Source organism: Telmatherina bonti, assembly GCF_933228915.1.
Source record: "Telmatherina bonti genome assembly, chromosome: 12".
NCBI lineage: Eukaryota > Metazoa > Chordata > Actinopteri > Atheriniformes > Telmatherinidae > Telmatherina > Telmatherina bonti.
Window position 1 is genome coordinate 35,682,690 of NC_136610.1, and position 7,940 is coordinate 35,690,629.

Genomic DNA, 7,940 nt, shown 5'->3' on the forward strand with positions numbered 1-7,940 from the left:
ATGGTCAAACATAACCATTAGATTTTATTTTAGCTTTAAAATAACTTACATTTGCATAAGTCTTGTCTTGTTTTAATGTCCATAAAAACCTAATTGTTTCCAACCCAGCTGCAACGCTAGCGGCTAGCTTCCTGCTATCTGTTTACTATTTACCACCCGGACACTTTACAGGGACGGACCGGTACACCTGAATTACACCTGGCAATACGTGCTACTTTTATGTCCCTGCTTTAAATGTCCTCTGTTTCTGTCATTTAGCTTATTATGAAAATTATTCACTTTTTAAAACACTAACGAATCGTAATTTAATCGTGTTTTATTGTGATGAATCCATGAAATAGTGAATCGGCCCTCCTGTAGCATACTTAGCATTATTTTCTTTATGGTGACCACATCACACGCCATTAACTGGAAATCTTCTTCCTGGGCATCAGAACATGCACCAGTCCTGATTCAGCCACTAAACATATCAGGATGTTATCAGAGGACAAAAAGCAAAAGAAGAAAGATAACTGGCAGAGCGAGAGATAAGAAAAGATCCATCTGGGCTGACTTTTACAGTCTGGAGAGCTCAGAGAAGAGACAGGATGCAGAATGGATGCTGCTGTCATTGTTGTCCTAAATCTGCCAAAGACAAATACTAAAAACAACAACTACACATCATTATATGTCCCGCTTTACAAACAGTCAGGGTTTCATTTACATTCTGACACAAACGATACGTCCCACCTCCTGTTAGACCCAGCGGTTCTCCAACTTTTTGCAACACAGCACCCCTGGTAAAATATTTTTTCAGCTACGTTTCCCCTAACCACTGCAAAGTTATTTGGTTCAGAAAAAACATGAAATACAGCACTTTGTCATTTGTGTTTAGTTTACTAAACTTTTAACCGTGCAAAACAATGGAAATCTCTCCGACGTCTCAACCAGGACTCCATTGTTTGGGTTGTCAAGGCGACAGTGACTAACGGATATACTTTGGGGTTTAGTTCATGTGGGAATGTGGGATTTTGGGGAGGAATGAAGTGGTGTAAATTTATTTGTAAATTCAGTTTATGAATGTACACTTACATTGGATGACATACATTAAATCTTTATATATAATATTATATTCTATATTATTTTGTTTAAGGATGTTTTAAAGGAAACATAAAAAAAGATATATGTTTTCAAAACATTCCAGGTACCCCCCTGGAATGCCCTCTGAAGGACCCCCAGGTGAGAAACAGTGTGTTAGTGAAGCCTGTCTGATGCCGTGGAGTTGCTGAGAGATGGACGTGTCCAAAGCTTGGACTGGACACATTTCATTATTCTCTCACTTCAGGCTTTTTGCTGCCTGGACTGGAGCACTCTTCTACTTGAGTGCTCTTTCTTCGTGCTTTTAGGAATAATCTTCAACAAACTGGCAGCAGGGGTTCATTTTTCATCAGTCTTCAACCTGAGAAGATTCAGCAGGTTTATCCTTAATGACAGCAGGTCATGTTGGACCAGAACCCTTCGTGACATGAGGTGCTATCCATTAGTGATCCAGCAGAGCTGCATGTGTGCGCTCCATCTCCTCCCAGCTGTTTCTCAGTCCAGCCTTTAAGCTTTAACTTGTGAATCTTTCTCGGCGGTAGTTCAGTTTCAGACTTCACACTTCTGTGTCCTTTTTTCAGTTTTATGTATTCTATGTAATACATATTTGTCTTATTCTTATTCAAATCCTCTTTCTTCATCTATTTGTTCTGATTTATTTCATCATTATATTCACAGTTCGCACAGAATTTTGTACAACTTGTGAAAATAAAGTCTTCACAGCTGTGTCTCTGAATACTTGACACCTTGTTCTTCTGGATACTCCAGGTATGCTTTTCTTTTTGCAGAATATGACCCTGGAGGCGGGTCATATTCTGATTGGCCAGATCATCTCTTCTCTGTGTGATGCTTCAAGAAACGTATCAATCTCAGCAAGGCTGCATCATTTTATTTGGTTTCTTTTCACAACTTTATGCTGTATAAACTATAATTTGACTAAACTTGCACCCAGCTTATCTGGTGAGAATCAAATAAGCCATTTAGTGTCATGATGTGGTGTTTTGTGTTTCTCCTTAGCTCTGGTTTATGTTTGTAGTTTTCCTTTAGTTCTCTGGTGTTCCTGTTCATTAGCTTCACTGTGTCTCGTTGTGTTCTGTGTATTTATACCCCTCAGTTTTTGTCTTGAGTTTCTGGTTCATTTTGTTAGTTTTGCCTTCACTTGGTTCTGGAATTAAAATCACATCTGACTCCTGCATTTGGGGCCACACCCCCACCATCTCCATGACATAATGAACCAGCCACTCAAGACATAAAACTGAGGGGTATAAATACACAGAACACAACGAGACACAGATGAAACGAATCAGAAAATCAAAGCAGGTGAAACTAACAAACAGGAACGTAGACGCCAGAGAACTAAACACAGTAAACTAGAAACCAGAACTAAGGAGAAACACAACAACACATCACGACGTTTAGACAGCAGAGGATCAACTTTGACTCAAATATGTTAAAATTTAACATATTTCACAACATGACAAAGATCTCTGGAAAGAAATCAAGAAGTGTGATTAATAATTGGCTTAACAATAAAACATTTAAACCATAACTTGAATCCACATTAATAATTGAATTATTAGGAGGCTTGAAGAACATTTATTTATGCAACACTTTAATTGTTTTAATAAAATTTAATTAGTTCATTTTGTATTTTATGTTTGGGCCGGTAAATAAAAAAGTATGCAGTAACTTTTACTTAATTCTGCTTTTAATTATTTTAATATAATTTATGATTTTGTTATTTGTATTTTCTTTTATGCTTTTTTTTTCTGTAATACTTTTAATGTTTCATGTAAAGCCCTTTGAATTGTCTTGTACATGAAAGGTGCGATACAAATAAACTTGCCTTGCCTTAATAGTTATGATTTTATTACTCCAGCATCCAGATTTGTTCGGTTCTAATCGGAACCTGCATATATGCATGTGGGGAAAAGCAGAACGTTTGTGTAAAATCAACAACTTTGGTTGCTGCCGTTACAGCCGGCAACATGAAGCAAAGTCAAACTCATCCTTCTGATAATTAACGATCTTTAATGGTTAACAATAGTCTTTATTATTTCTGCATTTTTGTGCTTCTTAGAAAAAAAAGGAACGTCATACTAAATGAGTTGAATATAAAATGGGTCGTTTGAGCCACTAGAGGGGGTGTTACACCACGGTTTACATCAAAGCTGCTTGAGACCTACAATCAGTGTCCCAATTTATCTCTATCTGCATGGACAGTTCTTTGAAAAATCTATTTTGATACTCTTGATGATTAAATGAGAGCTCAGGCTGAGGATGGGCTCCCACTTTCTACATAAAGCAAGCCTCTTTAATCTGACTTTCAATCCAGCAATGCATTCCTGTGACAACACCCGAGCAAACAAACCCACAACGTGACGCAGGCCGCTCCATCAATAATGTCCACGTTCAGAATCCTCTGAGCGTCACTCTGTTGCTGACATACCTCATTAGTACACGGATGTTTTTATGATCAGATGTATTTTGTTCCCTGTTGTGACAGACAGAGCGAGAAACAGACCAACAGGAAAGGCAAAGACAGGCAAAATCAATTTCACACATGGCTGCTTTTAGGAGAGGTGAGCGTCGCCGGGTATCTCCATCTGTCCGTCAGCTCCTCGTGTTCCTCGCTGCTGTCGTAACATCATAACTGCTGTTAGACCATCTGATCGACGAGGGCCAACATGGATGATGTGGCTGTTAGAGCCAGGAACAAGGCAGCTTCTGCATCAGGAATCCCCATCCGTATGACCTCCCTGTCAGCAGAGGTGCAGGATGAAGCTGAGCTCATCCACCAACTGTTTAACACTCAGCTTCCAAGTTGGGACACAATAAGTCCACGAGGAAACATGTCCTACATGTCCAGACTGATTTCTTTAGATCTTCTTGGTTTGTTTGTGTACCTGAACATGCCATAGATTTATATTCAATGTGCCGATGATGAACCAGCGCTGGTATTTTGGGATTGAAGTCCACTCTGCACATAGAGTATAATGAGAGTCGTTTGCCTTGACAAAGAACTCAAGGACAATAATTCTCCTACTTCACCTCAACCAGCCAGTTACACAACAGCAACGCAGGACGGAGGACACTTTTCTGCTGCCAGGTTCGGTGTTATCGGGATAATGGCATCCTTTACCTACACAAGAATTCAATTACAGGCAGATTCATTTGCTCTCAGGGTCACAAGCTCCTCAAACTGCAGGAGGTTCTGGTGAAGGTGGAGGCATGTGCACTTACTGTAATAACACGCTAATTTGCTGTTCTTACATTAGAATGAAAACTGAAGTTTATATGTCGGCTTTTATAAGTTTTTAACCCTTTGAGAGGAAATCCTGTTGGATTCATTGCTAAAACGTTGGATGAAAGAAGGATTTTTACAACCACATGTCTGCAGCCGGCTAGCGAAGCAAAAACACCAAAAACTAGTTAGTCTTCATCATCATCATTATTATTAGGATGGAATTATCTGGGAATGAATTTTTTCTGAGTTATTAATACAATGTCCTTCCCCAGAGTCCATCATGGATTCTCTCCAGAGCGCCTTCCTTCGCATATGCTACAAATCATCAACATGTAACTTACAGAGGATTCATCCATTCATTCATTTTCCTAACTGCTTAATCCAGTTCAGGGTCACGGGGAAGCTGGAGCCTATCCCAGCAGTCTTAGGTACACCCTGGACAGCTCGCCAGTCCATCGCATGTTTGTGACAAAAACCATTTACAGGAAGAAACAAATCAGCTCCTCTTCACCTAGATGGAAGCTGGTGGATAAGCTAAGAGGTGGGGTTGAGAAGGCGGCCAACGTTGTACTCTGAAATCTGACTGGACACACCAGGTACAACCTCACCGCTGGCTAGAAATGTCTTTCCCGACATGTATGGTTCACCAGCATGATTAAAACAGTTTTAAGTACATTTTCAATTAGTTTCCTAACTATTCATGTTGACATGCACATTGTAGAAGCGATTTTGCTTCAGTCCAAGTACAACTACAAATTTTATGTGATGCTATTAACCTGATGCTAGCACAAAGTTACGCACAGTTGTGCTCATATTTATTCATCCCCTTTCATTAAAGAAGTAAGAAAAACAGCTGTCTGTAAAATAAGCTGAAATTGATGAAAGTAATAATAAATAAAATTTTTTTAATGAAAATCATTACATTATTTTCTAATTCTGGTTCAAAAGAAATATTTGTTTAAAAAGCAAACAAATAAGATATTACACCAGTCATTCATTCATTTTCTAAACCGCTTAATCAATTCAGGGTGGCGGGAAGCTGGAGCCTATCCCAACTGTATATGGGCGAAGGCAGGGTACACCCTGGACAGCTCGCCAGTCCATCGCAGGGCCACACAGAGACGAACACTCATGCTCACTCCTAGGGGCAATTTAGAGTTCCAATTAACCTAACATGCATGTCTTTGAACAGTGGGAGGATGCCGGAGTACCCAGAGAAAACCCACGCATACACGGGGAGAACATGCAAACTCCACACATAAAGGCCACTGACCAAACCTTTACCCCAGCCATAGATCGAACCAGTGACCCTCTTGCTGTGAGGCCACAGTGCTAACCACTATGCCACTGTGTTACATCACTCATAAAGTAATATTTTGTTGAACAATCCTTTAATGTTTCCGCTCCAGTCAGGTGTTTTCTGTTCCTCTCAGTCAGACGTCTGCACCTGTTGACAGGTATTTTGTCCCACTGTTCAACAGAAAAGTCTCTAATTTGTCCAGGACACATTTGTTTGTTTGTTTGTTTTTCTTTAACTCAATTAAATGAAAAAACAGTGTCTTATATTACTAAATGATATTTTTGCAGATTTTATTTATTGTTCCTTTTTAAAGTCTCCAGTTATTTGAGTGACTGTTGTAAATTCAGCCTTTTCTTTAATTAATACATATGAGCACAACTGTAGCAGTGCTAATGCCTTACGCTAGCACTACAATAGTTTTATGATAATCTGGGAACACCATGTCATATTTAGTTTTTGGTGACTGGATTTACCAACCACACATTGACTCATTCAATCAAGATTTTCACATTGTAGCTGAAAATAAACTATAAAGATACTGAAAGAGTACCTCAGTATTCACATTACTTAGCGCTAACTAAGCTAGCAATACACGGTCCAGTTTAATTTAAACAGGAAGCTGCAGGTTTATTTTAAAGTAGCTACAGGATGAAAATGTGAAGAATTGTAGCCTGGAACCAAGATGAAATGATTTTGTATAGAAACATATAAGAATTAAGAGAAAGGGAGATGTTTATGATTGTTTTTGTAAAGAGAAAGAACGAAGGTCAGGCGGTTAACAGACCCCTAGCGAGTGGTCTGCCACCACTAGACCGGAAATTTATCCTCGCACAGATCTGTTAAAGACAGTTTTCTGATCGTAAAGCAAAAAGCCTTTAAACGATTACATCATATTACAGTGCTCTGCTTTTAAATGGCTTATGAGCTGCAGAATTCACATTTGGGTCAGTGTTAAAGAGTTAAGCTAAGCTAATCAGCTGCTGACTGTGGCCTCGTTTTCTGATACAATTTTCCAGAATGGCATCCACTTCTTTTCTTTTCATTCAATTCTCAAGAGTAAAGTTAAATTCTCTTCATGGAAAACAGTTTAAACATTGACGGATACTGGCAGCAAGCAGATTAGTTTAAAGCTAGGTGGCAATTTGAACACTGGCTAACAGATATGTTACCTGAGAAAAGAATGAAAGAAAGAAACATCCTTGAAAACACGTCTGCTCTGTTGAGGCTGTGGAGCAGCTTTAGTCGTGGCACTATTCCAGGTGTGCCCCAGGCCTTATGATGGGTCATACGTGATGTGATGAATGATTCCCAAGTGAAATAGTGCAATATGAGTCAGAAACATGTGGATGACGACGTTTGGTTCTTGCGTTTTTCCCCCTAAACAAACAAACTGCTTGCTCTTTTCCTGCCTGTGATCTGCTAGAAAATGGCTTTACTTTCTGCTCCCTCTGTTTGCTCATATGAATGTTTTTTTAATCACTTGCACAATCATTGTCCGCAGTCCGTTATGGCAGGAAAGAAGCTTAAACCCTACCGTCGCCAGCTTGACTATTACTTTCCTTCTGATTTATCCCCAAATTTCATCTTGGGCTTTTCAGATCAGTTAATCCGGATGCTTTACGGGAAGGTTCAGTAAAGAGACAACGATCAAGTCACAGCCAAAGCTCCACTTTCTATATCTCGTTTTAGCTTGACATATATTTGACCAGGATCCATGAATAATCCAGAGTAAAGTCATCATCAGAATTCCTGTGTGTCAGATCATTTTACCTCCTCAAATCAGCTGATGCACCAATGCAACAAACCTCAATACTCAAATGGAAGTCACATTTTTTCATTCGTTATAAATCTGTGTAATCTAATAAATGTATATTTATTTACATGGTTGGTGCAGATCAGCTTACGCACATCCAGACATCTCGCCAGATGCAGGGTAAAAAAATAGGAAAATGACTAAATCCAGTGCTTTATCTCAGCTGCAGGCCAACAGGGGTCGTGAGGCAGTTTGAAGCCGATGAAGACCTTCATCGTCAGATGAGGCAATATGAAATATAAAGAGGACAGTGGAATATTCCAGTGTGCAGGTGTTCTTTCGCTATGTTAAGTCAGGTATTTCTAATTTTGTCGTTTGTTCCCATGCTTGTTGTCCCCGGACTGTAGGAAGAAAAGAAGTAAAAGCATTCTGAATATGTTCTCCAGAAAAAGGAAACGCTCGACAGGCTCATTTATCTGTTTGGCAAAAACAACAGTTTCTTCTTACTGGGTGCAAACTTCCAGTAATCCTTGTTTACTTCCCACATCTTGTTGCTGGACCAC